General features: G+C 43.6%; 1 protein-coding gene across 3 annotated transcripts in view; it reads left to right on the top strand.

Moving 5' to 3' along the window:
- Positions 1-1,066: 1,066 nt before the first annotated feature.
- GRIK4 (glutamate ionotropic receptor kainate type subunit 4) overlaps positions 1,067-22,953 on the top strand; it is a 781,551-nt gene continuing 759,664 nt past the window's right edge. For 2 of the 3 annotated variants that reach the window (XM_073560724.1, XM_073560723.1), the window contains exon 1: positions 1,067-1,527. The gene's annotated coding sequence lies outside the window, so the exon portion shown is untranslated. The remainder of the gene's footprint in view (positions 1,528-22,953) is intronic. The other variant, XM_073560725.1, reaches the window with a different exon arrangement.

Raw genomic sequence — 22,953 nt, 5'->3', positions numbered from 1 at the left:
AGGATCACATTCTGACGCGTTTCTGGCCATAGCCCTTAGTCATAGAATGGTGTGAAATAAAGAAGATATATTTTTTATATATTCAGCCAGCTGATCCAGTCTTTTCTTTGCACGATTATCCATCTTCCTCTTGATTACATTCCAGAGGTTTTCAATGGGGTTCAGGTCAGGAGACTGGTCTGGCCATGACAGGGATTTGATGTGGTGGTCCTTCATCCACACATTGATTTACCTAGCTGTGTGGCATGGTGCATTGTCCTGCTAGTAAAACCAGTCCTCAAAGTTGGGGAACATTGCATGAGCAAACGGAATAAACTGTTTTTCCAGGATTACCGTGTATGCAGCTTGATTCATACGGCTTTCGCAAAGATTAACTTGCCCAATTCCAGCCTTGCTGAAGCATCCCCAGATCATCATCAATCCTCCACCAAATTTCACAGTGGGTGCAAGACCCTGTGGCTTGTACGCCTCTCCAGATCTCCGTCTAACCATTAGACAACCAGGTGTTGAGCAAAGCTGAAAATTAGACTCATCAGAGAAGATTTCCTTACTCCAGGCCTCTATGGTCCAATCCTTATGGTCTTTAACAAACTTCAGCCTGGCTCTCCTTTGCATCTCATTGATGTATTTATCACCCACTCCTGGTTTTGGCTTACAAATACTGAGGTAAAATACTGACCAAATACTGAATGTGTGAACGTGGTCTTAAAAAGGTGGTCTTTTAGAGAACGAAATATCACGCAATCAAATCTAATATTATTGGAATGACTTTTCAGCTTGGGGGGGTCAGGTCCTAAAAAAACAAACAGAACTGTCGGGAATGTCAATTTCCCTGTGGTCAGACCCTTTGTCTGCTCCTTATAACCTCCAGTCCCCTCACATTACATCGTGTAATTGCTATTTATGCATTTATTACATTTGGAGGAGTCCTCTCGGCCGGTATTGATTCCAGATCAGTTCTGCACCTGTAGAGCAGCGTTTTCTCCCTTATTTTTGTCTTACGTCATCTTTCCAGCCAATCATTCTGTTTCCATCAACTCCATTTCTTTCTACGACCCCACAGTCTCTCTAACTAGCCGTTACCCCTCCTTTTTGCAATCCCTTCTTCCACGTAATCCCTCCTTCTCCACAGCTCCCTTTTCCACAGCCCCCTGTCCTCCTCTCCATCGCATCCTCCCTTCTTTTTTTTTTCTTCATGTCTCTTCTTCTCAGCACTGCCTCAGTGTTACTGGATAATCCTGAAGGAAGACGCAACTCTGCCTCATTGTCTCCTCTCGCCCTCTGCATTCCCCCCAGATGTGCTGGGGCTGCTGCTGCATTTAGGAGGGTACGTCTGGAGCATGACACCAGGGGCAGAAGAATGAAGCATGGAAGAGAAAGAAAGAGAAGACACGGACTATCCCCCCGCTTCGCCACAAACCCCTCTAATTATTAGTCGAGGCTTCGTAGGAAATCCTAGGAACAAGTCAAAGCACTTATCACCGGGGAAGGAAACATGCACTGAGCTCTGAGCTCATATTCCTAAAGGTAAAGGTCCACCTTTCCTATTCCGCTATGTCTCCTCTGTGTTCGCTTCTTGTTGTATAGACCATTCATGGGCAGGAATTTCGGAACTCGGAGAGGCTGTGTTCTCTTCTTCCGTAGCATAAACTGCATAAAACAAAAGCTGCTACAAAAAAAAAGGACCACAAAGCCAATCAGTCATTCTGTCCATTGCTCGAAAAACCTCACCGTTAACCCTTTCTATACACGCTTTTCCAAACAGACACGTCCTAACTTCTCGTTACATGTGTAGTGTGTCCCTCGCTCGCTGGCACAAACGTGTTATCAATATAAAAGCGGATACTCAAAGAATAGTGACGTTAAGCCCCTGTCACTTGTCAGTCAGATGGCGGAATGAGGGGCAATCGGTACAAGAGGGGTTAACGCGATCACATCCTCCATGTGATATCAATGGTGTGGATCATATTTATTATGGGAGGCTATTTGTGCATAATGCAATGCTGCATCATCCGGAGAAGCTGCAGAAATCTTCCCTGGGGAGTCCACATGTAACGTTCCCCTACACCCAGTGTGGTGCATGAGTGGACGGGCTCTGTCCCTGCTCCTGCACTTTGGTAATGAGAGTCCCCCCTGAGGGGCATGTAATGAGTCTGTGTCTGGGTATGAATGTGTGTTCTCTTCTGCTGTGACATGAGAGGCAGGTGTACAGGCCGAGGAGAGGCGCACCAGCTGCAGAGCCGGCGGAGGGGCTGCATTCACCCACAACGGATCATGCTCATGTCATTAGTCACTGAGCAGAGCTGGACATGGGACGGACATGAGGGGACAGCACAGGCCCACCATCACCCGGGATGTGAGATACTGCTCTCACTAAAGTAAAGAGACCAATTCTAATTATCGGATTGTGTTTCACAGCAGACAGGATGGGCCAAGTGTTAATCAGCCTTGTGCCGTCTCTCAGGGTCACAGATCCAAACGGAGAGGAACTATTCCGGTTGTTAAGGAACGAGCGGCAAAGGATAATTATCTATCTATTATCTATCTATCTATCTATCTTCCTCATATCTATTTATTTTCTATCTACAGAGTCAGACTGGCTCATAGGGTAACAGGGGAATCCCCCGGTGGGCCCCTGTGCAGATATGGGCCCCCAGCCCCATTGTATGGCAGTACTTGGCATAATTCACTTGATTCACTCTGTACAGAAAAATGCAGCAACTCATCATCCATTAACCAAACTACCCAGTTTATTATTATACAGAGGTGTAGGTAAATTTGTGATCAAGGGCAGTGTAATATTTGTATGCAGGTGAAAAGTGCCCCCCCCACCAAAGTCAACGTTACTGGTGAGCCCTTGGCACCCCAGTCCGACACTGTCTGTCTATCTATCTATCTATCTATCTATCTCTATCTATCATCTATCTATCTCTATATCTATCTATATCTATCATTTATCTCATATCTATCTATCTATCTATCTATCTATCTATCTAATATCTATCTATTATTATCTATCTCATCTATCTATCTATCTATCTATCTATCTAATATCTATCTATCTCTTTCTATCAATCTCTATGTTTCTATCTCTCTTATCTATATATCTATCTACATATCTATTTATCTCTTGTCGCTCTGTTATCTATCTAGTATCTAGCTATCTATCTATCTCCTATTTATCTAGTATCTATCTATCTGTGCAAGGCCACAAACCAAGGTTGACAATAAACAAATCCGGAAATGAGGACATATTCAAAATTTTGTGCAAAAAAAATAAAATAAAATAAAACTTTTAATTACCTAATGTACAATTATTTTTTCATGCTGATACTAGAACCCACGATCCTAGTAATATAGACTGAGATGTCAAGATGTCATTGTACAGTTGGTAGATAAATTCAAGGTTTATCTATCTGTTATCTATCTATCTATCCATCCATCCATCCTGTACACCTGCATATACATACAGTATATGTTTAGTCCTTTCTCTCCTTCCATGTAGGGTGCAGAGCTGCGGGGACCAAATAAATGTATATATTACAGGTGTATAATGTCTTAAAAAGGGTTGAACCATAAACCAGCTATTGGGCACCATGGCCCCTACAAATGGATACATATTCTATGGTGACAATTTCTGGCCCTCTCTTTTGTTGGAGGATCATGTGCCTGGCACCACAGCTCCTTTATGAAGATCTATGTAGATCCCCTGTGACTAATTAAGCTCTTGTCTTCTTTGCTGCCTCCCCAGTTGTGACTTTGGGAGCTGTTCACATGGAGCCATAACACCCACCTGCTTAATGCAATTTATGTGCTATTGTGGAGGTATCTGTCTGGTAACATCATCTGGCACTGTGCTAAATGGGTCCAGCAGTTTTAGGTCTTTCTGACATGTGAGATTACAGCAATGAAGGTGAAGGGAAGGTTGCTGAGATCACCATCATTGCCAATAACTAAGAGGACCTGGCATTTGGGAAAAGTCCCCCTTGGGCACTGGCCTCTATACACGTGCACCCATCGCTCTTGAAATCAATGTCCTTTCACGTGTGATTCTCTGAGCCACAAACATCTATGAGTCAGATCCAAAAGGATGCAGCCATGGACTTACCCCTCCATCCAGGGTGGCACCAGTACTGGCGCTACTACAAATGCCATCTTACGCCTACTGATTTGATTGAACAAATTAATGAAGAAGTAAGTGTAGATATGGGCACTAAAGTTTTTTTTTACGCAGCTACTGGCACTTTTTATTTTCTTGATTTGACAACATGGCTGATAAAATGCTGCAGACAACGGCATCCTCATGTAGTATGTGTGCGCTGTTCACCCCAGCTGCAGAGGCAAGAACACTGAGCATAATGTGGGCTGGTGGAAGCAGTCCCATTCCCAGTCCTATACATGGTGGCATGCAGACACTTTGACCTTTGGTTGGGGCTGCCAGTGTCTCCCAAGCACCAGCCTCCGAGCTCCAGACTGCAATGTTTTCCTGGGAGGCTTGCTCGGGTTGACTTCCATTTGGGATGCAGTGGCAGCGACCTCTCTGAGCGCTTCCTCCACCGGACAGGTTTCATTAGTGTCCAAGCTTCTTCTCATTTGCACTTTCCAGCTGTGCAGACGGAGATACTGCAACCATGCAAATTACAGACTGACATTTAGAAAGTCATTTGTGAAATGATAATTAGAAACGTGATTTCCGCGACTCTTCTTCTGTATCTCGACAGCACTGACGCTTCCTATTTTTTCCGCACATTTAGCTCTTTCTTCACGTTTTGCGCGAGGGTCTGCACATGAATATTCATTCAGTTCTATTATGGGACGAGAACTATAAATGTAGACATGGAAGTTATCGATAGATTTTACTCAAAAAGAGGCATTGAGAAATATTGAGCAAAATAAAAATGATTGATGGGTGAAGTTTCGGAGTTCTCATGTATTGTATTTTTTGTTTAATTTTTTTGTAAGTATATTACAGAAAATTGTGTTTAACTGGAAAAACAGTGCATATGAACTCTGTACGACCTCTTTAACCCCTTCACTACCAAGGGTGGTTTGCACGTTTACTCCCGGGCCAATTTTTTCAATTCTGACCACTGTCCTTTTATGAGGCCATAACTCTGGAACGCTTCCATGGATCCCGGTGATTCTGACAAAGTATTCTCGTGACATATTGTACTTCATGTTAGTGGTAAAACTTCATTTACATAACTTGCGTTTATTTGTGAAAAAAACGGAAATTTGGCGAAAATTTTGAAAATGTCACAATTTTCCAATTATGGATTTTTATGCCCTTAAATCACAGAGATACGGCACACAAAAAACTTGATAACTAACATTTCTCACATGTTTACTTTACATCAGCACAATTTTGGAACCAAAATTTTTTTTTGTTAGGAAGTTATAAGGGTTCAAAGTTGACCAGTGATTTCTCACTTTTGCAACACCATTTTATTTTTACGGACCACATCACATTTGAAGTCACTTTGAAGGGTCTATATGATAGAAAATACCCAAAAGTGACACCATTCTAAAAACTGCACCCCTTAAGGTGCTCAAAACCACATTCAAAGAGTTTATTAACCCTTCAGGTGCTTCACAGGAATTTTTTGAATATTTAAACAAAAATGAACATTTAACTTTTTCTATATCTGATATGTGGGGGAGAACCACTGTTTCGGCGCATGGCAGAGCTCAGAAGGGAAGGAGCGCCGTTTGACTTTTACAATGCAAAATTGGCTGGAATTCAGATCGGACGCCATGTCACGTTTGGAGAGTCCCTGATGTACCTAAACAGTGGAAACACCCCACAAGTGACCCCATTTTGGAAACTAGACCCCCCAAGGAACTTATCTAGATATGTGGTGAGAACTTTGAACCCACAAGGGCTTCACAGAAGTTTATAACGTACAGTGGTACAATTAAACAATCATATTTTTTCCACAAAAATGATCTTTTCAACCCCAATTTTTATTTTCCCAAGGGTAACAGGACCATAAAAGTTATTGTGCAATTTGTCCTGAGTACGCTGATACCCCATGTGTGGGTGTAAACGACTATTTGGGCGCATGGCAGAGCTTGGAAGGGAAGCAGCGCCATTTGACTTTTTTGACTGGAATTGAGATCGGACACCATGTCGCGTTTGGAAAGCCCCTGATGTACCAAAACAGTGGAAACCCCCCACAAATGACCCCATTTTGGAAACTAGACCCCCCAAGAAACTTATCCAGATGTGTGGTGAGAACTTTGAACCCCCAAGTGCTTCACAGAAGTTTATAACGCCCAGGCGTGAAAATAAAAAAATCATATTTTTTTTTCCACAAAAATGATATTTTTGCCCCCAATTTTTTTATTTTCCTAAGGGCAACAGGAGAAATAAGACCCCAAAAGTTGTTTTGCAAATTGTCCTGAGTAGGCTGATACCCCATATGAGGGGGTAAAACACTGTTTGGGAGAATGGCAGAGCTTGGAAGGGAAGGAGCACCATTTGACTTTTTCAATGCAGAATTGGCTGGAATTGAGATCAGTCGCCATGTTGCGTTTGGAGAGCACCTGATGTGCGCAAATAGTGGAAAACCCCAATTCTAACTCCAACCCTAACCCCAACACACCCCTAACCCTAGCCCTAACCCTAGCCCTAGCCCTAACCCTAGCCCTAGCCTTAACCCTAATGGGAAAATGGAAATAAATACATTTTTTTAATTTTATTATTTTCCCTAACTAAGGGGGTGATAAGGGGGGGTTTGATTTACTATTTATGGCGGTATTTATATTTGGCAGCTGTCACACGCTAAAAGATGCTTTTTATTGTAAAAATAGTTTTTGCATCACCACATATTGAGAGCTATAATTTTTCCATATTTTGACCCACCGAGTCATTTGAGGTCTTATTTTTTGCGGAACAAGTTGACGTTTTTATTAGTACCATGTTCGGGCACGTGACATGGTATCATGTTCGGGCACGTGACATTTTTTGATCGCTTTTTATTTAGTTTTTTGGGACGCAGAATTTACAAAAACCAGCGTTTCATGAATTTATTTTGGGTGGTTTGTTTACGCCGTTCCACGTGCGATAAAATTGATAAAGCGGTTTTATTCTTCGGGTCAGTACGGTTACAGCGATACCTCATTTATGTCTTTTTTCTGTTTTGGCGCTTTTATGCAATGAAAACAATTTTATATAAAAAATAATTATTTTTGCATCGCTTTATTCTGCGACCTATAACTTTTTTATTTTTTCGCTGATGATGCTGTATGATGGCTCGTTATGATGACGTTTTCAGCGGTACCATGGATATTTATATGCGTCTTTTTGATCGCGCGTTATTGCACTTTTTGTTCGGCAGTATGATAATAAATCATTATTTTTTGCTTCGTTTTTTATTTTTATATTTTAAGGGGTTCACTTAAGGGGTTAACTAATGGGACAGTTTTATAGGGCAGGTCGTTACGGATGCGGCGATACCAAATATGTGTACTTTTATTGTTTTTTTTTATTTCCAAAAAATGAATTTATTGGGGAATATTTTTTTTTTAAATTTATTTAGCGATTTTTTTTTAAATTATTTTTACACTTTTTTTTATTTTTTTATTTTATTACAATGTCCCAGGGGGGACATAACTGTCATGTGACAGATCTCTGATCTGTCACATCACAGATCGCTGTGACAGATCAGCGATCTGTCACAGGCACTGCTGCAGGCTTCCTCATGGCTGCGCTCTGCGGGCAGTGAGGAAGCCAGCTTCCTGCCGGCCCCCCGGAGGTTCCCGCCGCCATATTGGATCCGGGGACCTGCAGGAAAGGAGCCCCCCGCAGCAGCGCTGCACATTGCGCTGCCGTGGGGGGCTCAGGGAAGCACGGAGGGAGCCCCCTTCCTGCCGATGCTTCCCTTTAACCCGCGGTACACCGCAATCGTGCTTGATCGCGGTGTACAAGGGGTTAACATGTCGGGAGCGGTCTGTGACTGCCCCTGATACATTGTGCCAGGTGTCAGCTATGATAATTAGCTGACACCCGGCCGCCGCTTATCGCTATGACGTAATATTCCGTCCATGGTAATTAGGGCCCAGGGCACATGGACGGAATATTACGTCCAACGAAGGAAAAGGGTTAAAGGGAATCTGTCACAAGTTTTTGTAAACTTCATCTGAATGCAGCATGTTGTAGGCAAAGAGACCCTGATTCCAGAGATGTATCACTTGTGTCACAACTGCTGCACCCAGTAAACTCTCAAATTTTTTTTTAGAAATGAAGCAGAGCTCAGAAAGCTAGCTCCACCCATGCTGCAGCTTTCTGTGTACATTGTATATTGACAGTAAGCTGCTAATCAGTGTTGGGGGCGGAGTCAGACTAGGTTGCATGAGAGCTAAAGTCCTGCAGTGATAATCTACTGCCGATAAAACACTCATCATATTGAAACATCACATAGCCTAATAAGTGAAACATTGCTGGAATCACTGTCTCAGCCTCTACATCATGCTGTCCTCAGATTAAATATCAAAAACCTGCTGACATATTCTCTTTAAAGGGAGTGTGATAGTAGATTTCTCTGTGCTAAACCAATACCTGCAACAGATAGTAAACTAAAAAGCATGTAAAAAACATACCTTTTTTGGCACTGATAGACTCATCGTTGAGAAAGTGAATGGTTATTATTTATGTAAATTAGTTCACACGTGTCCAGTGGGTGTTCCAAAACCAAGGTAGAGGCTTTTGTTTTTGCTCTCATCACAAAAAATTTTCCCACTGCTTTGGTGTTGATTGATTTATCTAGCATTTGTTTGCCCTTTGAATGTCAGTGGTAAAGGATAGAGGCTCCTTCTCCTTCTGGGAGCTTTCTCTTTAAAGGTAGTGTGATAGTAGATTTTTCTGTGCTAAACCAATATCAGCAACAGATAGTAAACTAAAAACCATGTGGGTCGCCCTCCCAGGGCTGTGGGCTACTCGGTACCGGGCCCAATGAGCTTCAATGGGAGATGTCACAGCAGCTGGGACCCGGCCCGTGGCCCTGGGAGCCCATTGTAAAAGGGAGTTGTTGCAGTGTGCTTATGGTGATGAAAGTTTATAAGTGATTAGTGACACCACCTGTGGTGTTCGGCAATAGAGATGTAAGCTGACGCTGCAGACAGATCCTCTGGGACAGATGGTGTGGTGCAGCGGTGATGTTATAGCCCTCCACAGGCAGGGCTGTAGTCCCAGGGCAGAGTAGGTGAAGTGCTGGGCAGGTTGGCGCAGGAATAAATGGAGGACACCAGGGCATGTAGTTCCAATGCTTTACTCACAGTCTGTTGCAGGTACAGGTGCCCGCATCTATGCCGTGTCCTCCGGGTCAGGAGCTCAGCCAACTTCCAGGCAAGATGAAGTACTCCTTTCCAACACTCCGCCAACATATGTGTCTTTTCTGAACGTCTCCTCTTATAGCGCCTTTGAATGAAGTACTCCTAGTACTGAGTTACACTGGAGTTCCTCCTGTCAGATGTTCCCAAGAACTCTACTTGTATGGCAGACAGCTGTAGCCTGCTTCGGGGACTCCTTGCTACTAAGTCCCGGCTCACTATTATGTTGCTGTTGTGCCCCCAAGTCTTGTGTGGGAATAAAGTGGTCACTACTTCTATTCCTCCGGTGTCTGCTGCAGGACCATTAGTATCCGTACAACCTCGGGGACCGGACCCCGGCCTTGCGCTTAGAACTTGGGAAGGGTTCTCTCTTCCAACCCTGTTTCTTAGTTCCTCTATTCTCCTTTCGTTCAGTGCTAATCCTTCTTCCCAATGGAGAATCAAGCTTCTTTTCTCTGTCTCTTTCCTGTGCCAGCAGACCCAGATCACTGTGGCCTGCTGCAGCACTTCCTTCTTCCATCCCTCTCCCAGGGATCTTCTCTGTCTCACTCTCTGTCCTTCTACATCCTCACTCACTGACTGAATGAATGACTGACTGACTTCAACTCAACTCTTCCCGCTCTTTTATGTAAACTAACTCCCCCACCTCCCAGCACGTTTCGTGTTCCAAGCAGGGAGCCACCAAGGGGTGCTATGCTACACTCCAAGCAGGGAGCCGCCGAAGGTGCTTTGCTACACTACTTTGTGGTGTGGGGTGCAGGTGTTGGAGTGTGGTCAGGTGTCTCCACCTTACCTGGATAGTGGGGTACCACACCTCAGGAGGAGGTGCAGTACCTCTGTGGCGACTGAACCCTCAGGGGCGCCACACATGTAAAAACGTACCTTTTGGGCACTGATAGACACATCGTTGAGAAAGTGAACAGTTATTATTGAGGTAAATTAGCTCATATGTGTCCAGTGGGTGTTCCCAAGCAAAGGAAGGGGATTTTGTTTTAGCCCTCATCACTAAAATCTTCTCATTGCTTTGGCGTTGATGGGGAAATCTAGCATACCTTTGCCCTTTGAAGTTCAGTGGTAAAAGACAGAGGCTCCTTCTCCTTCTGGGAGCTTTCTGCTGAGGTACCAGACCCTCACAAGCCTCCCAAAATGCAGTATTTTTTTCTACAAAAGGTAACTAGGGAATTGTGCCGTAATGGAACTGAACATCTATAGCCTCTTGTGTATTCGACAAACACCCGTCCAGATTTGTGGTTTCCTACAATAAATTGATAAGGACAATGCTATAACGCTGCAATTCAGTTAGAATACAATGCTGTGTCTAATTTACTGGTATCACATGAATAGCTGCTTATAGCCGGCATCTCTCCATAGTCTAGTAATCCAATCACCCCTAGGTTCAGAAGCAGTCTGCTCTCTACGGACCACAACTACCGTGCTTTATAGCCTCGTGCTGGCCACATGAAATTCAATGGTTTGAGTTGGAAATTAATTTTTGCAAAGACTCCTCTAAACTCAAGGTCCGTCGTCTGTTTCTTATGCGTTTTGCCAGTATTTCTCATTGATTTAAGTCCCTGTACAGTTCCCTTTTTCTTATCCTTTTCGGGAACCCCAGTGAATTTACCTCCGAGTGCTATTTTCATATTAGAACGGACTGTTAAGCTCTTGGTTTATCGAATGATTTCCTACATCAAAGATGTAGTCTGCCTCCTTGGAAGAACAAGCCGGGCATTTCAGCACACACGTCTGGAGACTTGCAGTGTCCTGTAAATCCTGTGTCGTTGTTCTCCACTTTGTGAGGGCAGAATAATGGCTCTTGGTCCTATTGGAAAGCGTTCACGGGCTGGCCCGTGTAACCAGAAGTACAATGGATGGTCCCCGTGGTCCAGTGCCCAGGGCTGGATTCAGCTCACATGAATATCATACAACATAGCCTCTGCAGCTACGTCAGTGTGCTCCATAAAATATTCATGTGCTGTGAATTATTCTGCTGTTTCTTATGCTAATCCACATAAAGAATGAACACACACCATAGCCTCCATGGGAAACTTGTAACATAAAGCTGAGAACACTGACACCTCAGAGGTTTCTCCTTCGTTCTATGAGACCTTCCAGGAGTATCATGGATGAGCATGGCAAAGGCAGCATATATTTGGAGGTACACAGCCACTAAGAGATGGCATGTGTAGCCAGGGACGTACATGGAAATCTAGGGACTCCATAGCAAAGGTACGGAATGAGACCCTCACACAGGTCCCAAGCGGCCATTAAACTACCCATTGGGTTTCTATGATCTATTCACAAGAGCCCAATGGGTGCGAAAGATGGCCACCAACCATGCTGAATCTTGTAGATGTCATGGACAGTGTTCACTGCAGCGTTTAAGGTATTAAAGTGCTGCAATCAGAGCAGCGGCTGGTGTCTCCTGTGTAACACAGCTGGCACCTTCCGGGTATACTCCATATCAGTGTCGGACTGGGGTGCCAAGGGCCCACCAGTAACATTGACTTTGGGGGCCCACTCTTCATCTGTATACAAATATTACAAAAAAAAAATTACCTATATCTCTATATAATAATAAACTGGGTAGTTTGGTTAATGAATGAAGAGATGCTGGTTTTTTTTCTGAGTGAATCAAGTGAATTATGCCAAGTACTGCCCATACAGTAAGGTTGGGGGCCCTGATTTATGTAGGGGCCCACCGGGGAATTCCCCTGTTCCCCTATGGGCCAGTCCAAGCCTGCTCCGTATAGATGTTTATGACTTATGCCATACATGATAGATTTCAGGAAAAGTTGTCATTTTGCCCCATCTTGCTTTCCCCCTGCTTATCGGCCCCATATCATGGTCTGCTGCCACTGATGGTATGCCATTGTGTGTCTATTGCAAAATTGCTACCAATGGCAAATATTTGGCCAACAATTAACCTGAAAGTATTTTTCTATAGGAGACATACAGTACTAAACTGCTCACACTTAGAGAAAAAATTCATGGCATTTTTCCTCTGCTGTCTCAGATTTTTCTCCGATAATAAATTTGCTGGAGATTACAATATTCACTGCATGCTCTGATTTTCATACTGATTTTTTTCTAGTACATGTGAATAGGGCTTTACATACCCCACTCACCTGTCTTGTATTGTGAATTGCTGCAGAATTGCACAGCTGAATCCCCTCCTCAAATATATAGCAAATCCTGAATATATGAACCTTGGGGTGTATTCACACTGCTTCTTTTTCCTCCATTTTTTGAGCTGGTCCATTGAAAAAAAATGATGGAAAAAGCGCTAACAACACGATGAATAGAATAGTCCTAATAATTTGCCTAGGAAAGCGACTCACTGATATGTGTTCGGCTTTTGAATGTCTTTTCAGACTTTTAAAAACACGTTTAAAAGAAGTGACCAGCTCAATACTGTGCTACAGCAGTCAATGGGAAGTATAAAAAGATGTCGGAGGATGATCGGGCATCTTTTTTAGCGCTGCTCAGCATCTTTGCTTACAAAAACCCTACCATTTTCTTCACTGTCTTATGTATTTAAAAAATACTCAGGAAAGCAACAATAAAAAAGAGACAAAAAATGGCCAATAAAGACAGTCTTAAAAAAAAGTTGGAAAAACACTCAGGAAACAATCAAAAAGTGCTAAAAAAGAAGCTTCAAGCTTGCAAAACTCCAGAGAAAAGAAGCGATTCATGAGGCGTTTTCAGCTCGAAACATGAACATTTGTGACTGCCAGGAAAAGACACAGTCTGGATATACCCTTAGGGTACATTCACACATGCAAGTTTACCTTGCGGATGCTTTGCCGCAGCTAAGTCTGCAACAAAATCCACATATGCAACACTTGTCCCAGTTTTTGAAGCAGATTTCATTCTCTGCATTGCAAAAGATGAAAAAGGTGCAAACTTAAAATCCATATCAATTTCTGATGCAGAATTTTTCTGCAACATGTGGAAGACCTTTTGTAAAATATCACGCACTTTCCTGCTATTATAATGTTATGTGAAATTTGCACTCACAAAACTGGATGGAAATGTGCATCCATCAAGTGTGAGCATAGCCTTAAAGGGGTATTCTCATCTCCAAGATCCTATCCCAATATGTAGTAGGTGTAACAATAATAATATTAGCAGATACCTCCAACTAGAAATGTAGTATAGTTCTTCTGATTCGCTATGTCACTTATCCCATGTGCAGGGAATTGTAGTAAATTAGATATTCATGGTTACAACCACTCACATAGTGACAGTAATTAGTGGTTGTAACCATGGATACCTAAAATACTGCAATGCCCTGCACATAAGGTAAGTGACATAGCAAATCAGAACAACTATACTACATTTCTAATTGGAGTATTTGCTAATATTATTATCGCAACTACTATATATTGGGATGGGATCTTGGATATGGGAATACCCCTTTAACGACTTCTGGACCAGTGTTACACAATAAGCATCCAGGTGGTCGGTGTTCTACTCCAGGGTTCCCCCACTCCAATCCTCAACGCCCACTAACAGTTCATGTTTTCAGGATTTCCTTAGTATTGCACAGGTGATGCAATTATCACCCGAGCAATACTAAGGGTGTGTGCACACGCTGCGGATTCTGCTGCGGAATTTTCCGCGGATTTTGCAAAATCCGCAGGTAAATCCGCAGGTCAAAAGACCTGCGGTTTATCTGCGGGTGAGCCTGCGGTTTGACACTCGGACAATGGAGTAGGTGTAAAACCGCTGCGGATTCCACTCAAAGAAGTGATATGCTGCGGTTTTGAAACCACAGCAAATCCGCGCGGAAAATTCCGCACCGTGTGCACTGCAGTTTTTGTTTTCCATTGATTAGAATGGTACTGTACACCGCAGCAGAAACTGCTGTGGATCCGCTGGACCTTAAACCGCTGTGGATCCGCAGCAGAATCCGCAGCATGTGCACACACCCTAAGGAAATACTGAAAAAATGATCTGTTGGTGGGCCTTGAGGACTGGAGTTGGGGAACCCTGTTCTACTCTGCAGGGATGTTATAAAATGTTACTGCCTTGAACAAGTGCTGAATACACATTAAAGAGAATTTGTTACTGTCATGGTTTGAACAGGGTTCTTGCCCTGCACTCACAGGGTTAAGTGTTCGTGGCCTCTTTCTAGATCTGGGAGGGGTATTTATACTCATTCTTTACCAGGGTTCTCTGTCAGCTATACTGTTGTTCTGGTGTGTCGGACCCCTGGTGTGCGTGCATTCTGCGTTGCTTGTTTGCTTCCCGTGTAAACACTATGCTTGACAAGTTTGACCAACCTGTCAATAACATTCAAAGCGATGCTTCAAATCGTTTGGAATGCGCTTGAATTCCGCACGAGAAAATCATGTGAAAAACGCATGAGTTGCGGAAATGTTGCTGAAATTTCCGCAACATTTATGCAACATGGATACTTAGCCTCAGTGTGACAAGCAGCAGCGACCAGGCCCCCGCTGTAAGATCGCTGATTGTGGTGGATCGTCCTGGACCATCTTTTGAATGTTGGTCTCCCGCTGGCCATATTCTAGAATACCCAATGCGTTAGAATAGGGCCACCATCTAGTTTTCATATAAAGCTGCATGGTCATCAGCAAGTGTGTTTTAGTGCAATAATCAGGTACAGTTATCAGGTGCATGAAGGGTGTGGAGAATAGGAGGGAGAAGATTCTGAATAATGTTTAGACAGAGGAAACAGGGAAGAGTTAGTTTAGTGAGTTTTGAGGTGATAGGCTTGTTTATAGAGATGTCATGATCCAGACCGGGTCTGGTCTCTCCTTTCCTGGTCTGGTCATTCAGGGGTTAACGTTCTCTGCCTTCGTTTCAGTGTCAGGTCTGCTATTTCTCTGCACTGCATCCTGCAGGCAGTGCCAGTTATATTTCCTGCCTATGGCGTGTGTAGCTGGCTCTGGGGAGACCCTGATTTGTCCTGCTGCATATAGCTGACTTTGCCTGTGTCTGTGTACCCCTCTACTACCTGTCCCGACTCTGTGTGTCCCTGTGTGTTTGGACTTCCCGGTACTCGATTCTGCTTTGGCTCTGTCCTGATTCTGTCTCTTCCTTCTGGCAATTCTGCTACTGACCGGTACTGACCTTTTTGCGCTCCTCTGACTCTGTATGTGGGATTCCCCTTGGTACTATGCTACTCTCTAGCATCGACCCGGCTTGTCTTACTGTTCTGCTGCCACTTGGTGGTAGCCTCACTGCAGTGTTTCTGGTCTGCTCAGAGCAAGATTTCAGCCCTCTCTCCACTATGGTGCCATCTAGTGGAGTTTGCGTTACTCTACATTTACCTGCAGTGCTGCAGCGTGACAAGAGATTTGTTTTTAAAGCACAGTTAAAAATGTGGGGGCTAGGTAATAGTTGGATTGTGTGGGGTAGTGCACTCCAGAGAACTGGTGCAGCACAGGATAAGTCTTTGAGATGGATTTGAGAGGTTCGCATTATGGAGGATGTTAGTCTTAGCTCAGTTTCAGAATGGAGGGAACGTGTAGGGCCATAGACAGAGATGAGGGAGGAGATATAGGGTGGTGCAGAACTGTGGAGGGCTTTGTGATTGAGAGATATGAGTTTATATTGTATTCTGTACTGAATGGGTAACCAGTGTAATGACTGGCACAAGGTGGAGGCTTCGGTGAAGTGGCTGCACAGAAAGATGACCTTGCCTGCCACATTAAGGACAGATTAGAGAGGAGAGAATTTAGTAAGAGGGAGACCAATCAGAAGAAAGTTGCAGTAGTCCAGACTAGAGTGAATAAGTGCGAAAGTAAGAGTTTTAGCAGCTTGAAATGTGAGAAAAGGTCGGATTTTGGAGATGTTTTTAAGATGCAAGTTACTTGAGCAAGTAATTGATCGGATACAGGGAATAAAGGAAAATTGAATGTCAAATATAACCCCAAGTGGACATGCTGCTTGGGAGTTATGATTGAACCCTCCAAGGTAATTTCATTTGCAGGTAGAGTTAGGTTAATAGAAGGAGGAAACACAAAATGTTCAGTTTTGGAGAGATTCAGTTTCAGATAGATCGAGGACATGATGTTAGAGACAGTGGACAAACAATCCTTGGTATTTTGTATTAGAGTGGGGATGATGTCAGGATGATGTCAGAAGAAGGGTTCAATTGAGTGTCATCAGCATAGAGTTGATACTGTTTGTCCAATAGGGGCAGTATATAGAGAGAAGAGGACCTAGAACTGAACCCTGAGGAACCCAGATAGTATGGGGATGAGGAGAGGAAAAAGAGCCGGCAAAAGACACAGTGAAGAAGCAGTCAGAGGAGAGCCAGGAGAGAATAGTGTCCTTGATGCCGATAAAGCAGAGCATAGTGAGGAGGAGCTGGAGATCTACAGTGTTCAATGCAGCAGAGAGATCTAGGAGAATCAGCAGGTAGCAGAGACCATTAGCTTTAGGGACAGCAAGGTAGCTCAGAGGTTAGAACTGCAGCCTTGCTAGCACTAGGGTTCTGGGATCAAATCCCATCAAGGACAACATGTGCAGGAGTTTGTATGTTCTCCCTGTGTTTGTGTGTGTTTTCTCTGGTTTCCTACCACATTTCAAAAATGCACTGGTAGGGAATTTAGATTGTGAGCCCTATTGGGGATAGCGATGATAATGTAAGCATAATAAATAAATAGATTTAGCTGTTAATAGATTGTTAGAGACTTTAGTGATGGCAGTATCCATAGAGTGAAGAGAGTGGAAACCAGATTGTTGAGGGTCAAGAAGAATGATCTGAGAGATAGTGGATTATGGGAGTGGACCAGGTGTTACAGGAGTTTAGTAGAGATGACGGGAATATTAGAGACAGGTCAATAGTTAGCAGCACAGTTCTGGTCGAGGGATGATTTTTTAAGTAAGGAGGTTATGCTGGCATGTTTAAATGAGAAGGGAAAGATACAAGAAAGAGAGAGGTTAAATATTTTAGTTTGGTGAGTGGTGACAACTGTTGAGAGAGACAGCAGGCGATGTGAGGGAATAAGGTCACTGTTGCAGGTTGTAGGCCGAGAAGAAGTGGGGAGCCGGGTAACATCTTCTTCTGTAACAGGCTCAAAAATGGCGAGTGAGCTTGAAGCGCCACAGGGAAGGGGATCCAGGGTCTGAGGAGTTTGGACAGAAATGTCCTGAGGAATATGGTTGATTTTTTCTAGGAAATGAGTGTCCAGATCCTCACCACTGAGATTGGTGAGCCTGTGCTTTAGGGTTCAGGAGGGAGTTTAGGTTTTCAAAAAGTGGTTTTGGATTGTTTGCTAGTGAAATGATGAGGGTGGTGAAGGGCAGAGTTATAATTTTTGAGCACAACCTCCTAATGGCAGAACATAATAAGAACATCACTTTGTGCATTTATAAATGAATTCTCATGTTGATTATCTGCAAATGGAAATACTAAACCCAAGATAAAAATAAAATAAGCTAATGCCCTGCAGTAAATAAATAGCAATACTGCATGAAAATAGTATAAAGCGCTTAGTGAACATAATTTTGATTAAAAGAACATAAAGCCATCCTATCACGTCATGGTGACCCTATTCGGGATGGTCCTAGTATTAAAACCTTACCATTTGTCAAGTGATGTAAAATGTGAATAAGAGCTGGGAAGGACTGAAACCTCGACAAATGAACACCAAGCCATGGGGAATTACCTGAATGTAATGTCCAGCTCAAAGAAAAGCCACACCATTATGTGCAATGAGTGCAAAAAAGCGGAAAAAAAACATTGGTTTAAAAATCATATATTCCAGTTCATCTCTTTTTAGGTTTTTGTTAAATGGAATATTATCAAAGTGCACACAGAATAAGATAGATGCCAGTTATGATACATCTTAAAGTCACATACACTACAATTCTGGGGCATTACATGTACATCGTCTACTGACAGTAAGCTGCTTATCACAGGAGGGGGCGGAGTCGGACTAGCAGCCACTGTGCACATCAGACCTGACAAAGATAATCACCAGGTGATAAAACCTTCACTGTAAGTAAAAGAACAGCACACAGCCTGACATGTGACACATCGTTAAATTCAGTGTTTTAACCCCTACCTTATGTGGTACTCAGATTATATAGAAAAAACCTTCTGGCAGATTATCTTTAATAGGAAATGCCAATGGTGATTCCTACTCTGGACCAAGTAGCCATGTAATAGCCAAGTCTAGGGAGGGAGCAGAAGCTGCTGGGTGTTAGAGGAGCCAGTCAGCTATACTTTGCAACCAGGAGGCTGAATCTCTCCTATAATTGGGGTAAACATACAGTTCTACTGTACTTACAGAGCAAATCAGATAGGGAAAAAAAGTAGTTAAGTGTTAAAATGCCTTCAAAGGTCTTTTAAGCAAACTTGGAGATGAAAGTGGATATAAAAGCCTTGCTGCCAAGGATCTAATATACAATAGAAGACCAGATGCGGTTTTATTATTCAATGCGTTTCAAGGTGATCATAGCTCTTCATCAGGGCAACCACAGAGCGGGTTTTATATCCACTTTCATCTCCAAGTTTGCTTATTATCTTTGTTTAAGAGCTAATAAAGGGGTTGTGACTTTCACAACTCCCCAGGTGAACATATCCCATTTTACTCTTTCCTTTGTAATCTGGATAAGACCCTATTGCGCTTATGGTCATTCCAGTTTTCATCTAAACACATCACAAAGGAAGTCTTTTAGGACCTTATCGGGGGCTGAATATGTGAGAAAAATGAAAAATAAATAAATATAAAACAGGTAAATATATAGATCATAAAAAGTTGTTACCAATCCAAATTGCTGTTACGAGCCCTGCCCCCCATCTGGAAATAAAAGTGTCACGTATAAAAATAATTCTTATGGAAAGGGGAGAAAATTGTAAAATGTATTCAGTGTCGATCTGGGCTGCCAAGGGCCCACCAGTAACCAACTCCAGGCCCCACTTTCCAGCTACATGCAGATGTGACAATATCCTCAATCACAAATTTATATAACAGTGAACTGGGTAGATTGTTACATGAATTAGATGCCACCTTTGTCTGTACATATTGATTCATGTATATTGTGCCAAGTACTGCTCATATAAGAAGGTGGTGGCCAGTCCGAACCTGAACGTATTTCAGTGGTCCTTTGTGGTTATAAAATAATTTAAAAAATATTAAACACAGACGCTTACTTCATTTATTTTCCTTTACTATATTACCCCCCAAAAGTAGAAGAGCGTATGAATATAACACATAAATTACACCTTATGCATCATGAGAAACAGATGCAAAAATTATTTGAATATCCGAACAAGATATTTATTTTTACAGCTCTATAAACCAAATGTACGAAAAACAACAAAAATTTGTCTGGTCGGGAACAGTGGTAAAAGGACCAGTCTTCAACTCAGTGCTGTGTATCTGAACGTGTTGTACAGTATATACTCTGTGACTGTGTAGGGTTCAGCAGGTTCGCAGGATGCAGTGATGAGACATGAGACTGAGTGTGGTTTGTGGATTAAACTTTTATAAAACTGTAGCCACTGGGCTATATTGAGTAAACCAAAAGTGTTAACAACAACTAGTCCACACAGGGACTCAACAATCCTAACAACACTTTCTTAATGTAATGCGATTAACCCGGTTTGCCCGGGTGCTATAGGTTACATATGACTTGTAGCTTGTGAGCCCTCGCGGGCAGGGTCCTCTCTCATCCTGTACCAGTCGTGACTTGTATTGTTTAAGATTACTGTACTTGTATGTATTATGTATACCCCTCCTCACATGTAAAGTGCCATGGAATAAATGGCGCTATAATAATAAATAATAATAATAATGACCAAACTACGGGTCTTTATCTCTTATATTAAACTTATCCTTCCAGGGGGTCTGTTTGGATCACAAGCGTGGCCGCGTAGAGGTCGCTGATGCGGCTGCCTTGAAGTCTCGATATTCCGGGACGGAACTGGGCTCGACATGCCCTGAAGAGACGATACCGGTGGGGCGCAACAGGCCCTGAAGAAACAATGCCGGTGGGGCGCAACAGGCCCTGAAGAAACGATGCCGGTGGGGCGCAACAGGCCCTGAAGAAACGATGCCAGTGGGGCACAACAGGCCCTGAAGAAACTGGGCCGGTGGGGCGCAACAGGCCCTGAAGAAACAATGTCGGTGGGGCGCAACAGGCCCTGAAGAAACGATGCCGCTGGGGTGCAACAGGCCCTGAAGAAACGATGCCAGTGGGGCGCAACAGGCCCTGAAGAAACGATGCCGGTGGGGCACAACAGGCCCTGAAGAAACTGGGCCGGTGGGGCGCAACAGGCCCTGAAGAAACGATGCCAGTGGGGTGCAACAGGCCCTGAAGAAACGATTCCAGTGGGGTGCAACAGGCCCTGAAGAAACGATGCCGGTGGGGCGCAACAGGCCCTGAAGAAGCGATGCCGGTGGGGCGCAACAGGCCCTGAAGAAACAATGCCGGTGGGACGCAACAGGCGTCTCCTTGCGGCTCTCGTCCCACCGCGGAGTTATGACGCAGTCTCTAGATATAACCATTCACCAACCTCTGCTTGGGGCCCCTTAGCAAACTGGACAGGGGCCTCTCCTGCCACCTGTAGCGAGGTGGTGCCTCCTGGGCCCGGTGGTGACAGGGCCGCAGCTGTGAGAGGAGGCAGGGGGGCAGTGTCCTGACCGCTGTAAAGGAATGGTCTGTCGTCGCAGCGGTTGATGGAGGTCGTGGCCTTGTCACAATCGGGCGGGAAACAGCGGGGGGCGGCTGTATGCGACCGTATGAGGGGAGCGGCCGCCGATGACCGGCTCTCAAGTCTCACGTGTCAGTGAGTAGTGAGTCCGCAGCTTTCCTTTCACAGGCCCCTGTCAGTCTCTACACAGCACACTGTCCGATCCCTTGGTTCTCTCAGTCTCACACTGCTCCCTGTCTGTTGTCCGGCTCTCTGTCAACTGCCACTTCAGCGTGCCCCCTCCTCCCTTTAAGCTTGCCTCGCCCCCTGTTTCCCTGACAACTTCAGTCAAGTCTCTCCTTTTACTGTCCTCCCAGTATCGTTCCCTCAGGAACCCTGATGGCGGTCTCCTGGGTACCTGTCCATTCTCTGTCTGGGAGTCCTCCTCCCCACAACTGTAGAAACCCAGAGCTACTGTATACAGCAATATGTCACTTTATTATTAGCAGCAATCTGGAGATGTCATCTGTGGATGTTTAGGTGCCTCCCGTGTCACATAATCAGGAACAGAAGCTGATGAACATGATTACTAGCTGTGATGTCTGCTCTAGAACCTCATATCTCACGGCTGCCCGGTGCTGCTATTTATCTATCACCTGTCATTCAGTCCTGACATTTCCGAGTCCTCACATCACCAGTTTACTTCCTGCAGTTTGCATTATCATTGTACAATAAAGGTAAATGGTTTGAGGGGTGAGCAGCCCTGCACAGTGGCAGCAATTCAGATGTTCATTCTATGATCTACCGCACAGCCATCTGTGTACTATACATCCCCTAAAAGCTGCATAAAATATAGCTATGTGCAAACTAGGCAGGCGCACAGTTCTTTCATACAACCATCTCTATTAAACAAGATTCAGATACCCTCAATGCATTAAAACCTACACACCATGGTGGATGTTGGCCCCCAATCTCTGATATTGTGCTCTATCCATATATGCCAATTGTCTATTCAGAGAAGAAGAGGGCTTAAATTCTAGTACCACATAAGAGTCAATATCAAACATACAACAAGCCTTGCTACATGACAAAGTAAAAGTCAAACCAAACACCATTTCCAGACACTTGTTTCGGGGCGTTTGCCCCTCATAAGTGCAAAGCAAAAGGACTGATTGGGTAAAGCTAAGTTCACATGTCCAGTAATCATCCTCTAGAACGGATTCAGGAGCAATCCGCTGACAAAAAAGTTGGGCAAACACAACTTTTTTGTCAAGCTGAAAAAAACTTTTCAAGTGGATCTTTTTTTTGCCATTGAAGTCTATAGAAAACGGATCCGTTAAATTGCCGTCCGTTTTCTCACATTTGAAATGAATCCGTTTTTACTTACTGGAGGTGGAAAAATTAAATATTTAATATTTACTACTGGACAGGTAAAATTACAAAGTAACCACATGAAACTGATCTAATAAGTAAAAAAAGATCCTTTTGAAATAGGAGAAAAACTCATGGCTATTTAATAGATTAATTTTCCATAGACTTCAGATCCAGTTGAAATCAGTTTTTTTTGCAGACGGACGAAATAGTTGTGTCTGCACAACATTTTTGTCCACGGATTGCCCATTCTAATAGATGATTACTGGACATGCGAACATAGCGTAAGAGAGAGGCATCTGACGGAGGATTTGCCCATCACTGATGATCTCTCCCAGATGCATGTACTGTACACTATACACTATACACAGCGCGTACAACTTGTCATATGGCATACTGCACTACCGCTATATGGCGTCTAACTTTATTGGTCGCTCAGTCAGATATAAGGCAATAGGAAATGTTGGAGGAGTTTGAAGACTTGTCATTGTCACCAGTCCAGACATAGTGTATTCTTGAAATGACAATTCTGGAGCACCTTCTCCTATGACTCCGCATTGGGATCTGGGCATAATCCCAATAATCCTTTAGGTATTGGATTGGACTAGTAGAAGTGTAATATTTCCAATACATGTGTG

Source organism: Dendrobates tinctorius, unplaced genomic scaffold (assembly GCF_039654945.1).
Source record: "Dendrobates tinctorius isolate UK_male_01 unplaced genomic scaffold, ASM3965494v1 ptg000303l, whole genome shotgun sequence".
Taxonomy (NCBI): Eukaryota; Metazoa; Chordata; class Amphibia; order Anura; family Dendrobatidae; genus Dendrobates; species Dendrobates tinctorius.
This window is presented reverse-complemented; position numbering and strand designations above follow the sequence as displayed.